The 896-nt window shown below is 46.4% G+C and overlaps 1 non-coding gene across 1 annotated transcript; it reads left to right on the top strand.

Moving 5' to 3' along the window:
* Nucleotides 1–565: 565 nt before the first annotated feature.
* LOC136484535 (small nucleolar RNA R71) lies at nucleotides 566–672 on the top strand. Its single transcript, XR_010766057.1, has one exon. It is a non-coding gene; the product is annotated as a small nucleolar RNA R71 (small nucleolar RNA).
* Nucleotides 673–896: the final 224 nt, after the last annotated feature.

The following is an 896-nucleotide window of genomic DNA, read 5'->3' as shown; positions in this document are numbered from 1 at the left end:
CTTCCTCCATGGCTTACTTTGAGAGTACTGGTGTCTAGATGTAGCACCTTCCTCCCAATGTGGTGTCGCAACTGGTAGGCCTTCAGTCGTCGTGTGTGAGGACTTCCTAGGGATAACACCCAACAAAGGTCCTATTCCAGAGGATTTTTGATGTGAAGACCCGCAAGGTGCATGGTTCTAACGGTGGTGTGCTTGCTCCTATGGGCGGGATAAACCTCTAGGTGCGCCATGGGGTCTCTCGCAATTATCCATGCCTACCGCTTAGGACTTTGAACATTGGCTAGCACAAAAACTAGTTCTACATTTAGGACGATGCTGCCACCCCCTTCCTCCCTTCTCTAGTGCCACGTCGGTGGGGTTGACTTCGTGGAGTTGGGTATTGGCATTTCTTAATGTCACTACTAGGAGTATATCCAATCAATGACGCTTGAAATGCTTGTTGATCAATGCCTTGGCATCTGTGACATTAAGCGAAAAGAAGGCTCCTCCAGCGGTAGCATCTAAATGGCTCCTATCCAATGGGACTAAGCCATGGTAGAAGTTCTAGATCAAAAGCCAGTCTTCTATACCATGGTGTGGGCTTGCAGCGACATACTCTTGCATTCATTCCTAGGCTTTAGGAATTGACTCATCAGCTTGCTATTGAAAGCTAGAGATTTTATTGCGAAGAGCATTGGTCTTACCCATCGGGAAGACTTAACAAGGAAAGCGTTGGAACACTTTTCCCATGTATCTACAGCATTGCGATTCGAGTAGAACTATTGTTTTGCTTTTCCCAACAAAGAAAAGGGGAAAAGACGAGGACGTATGGCCTCTTAGGTCACTCCCTTAATGGTAAAGGTGCTACAAATCTCCAAGAAATGTTGGAGATGCGCATTAGCATCTTCGTGGCTTTA

The sequence above is a fragment of the Miscanthus floridulus genome, chromosome 9 (genome assembly GCF_019320115.1).
Source record: "Miscanthus floridulus cultivar M001 chromosome 9, ASM1932011v1, whole genome shotgun sequence".
NCBI classification, from domain to species: domain Eukaryota; kingdom Viridiplantae; phylum Streptophyta; class Magnoliopsida; order Poales; family Poaceae; genus Miscanthus; species Miscanthus floridulus.
This window is presented reverse-complemented; position numbering and strand designations above follow the sequence as displayed.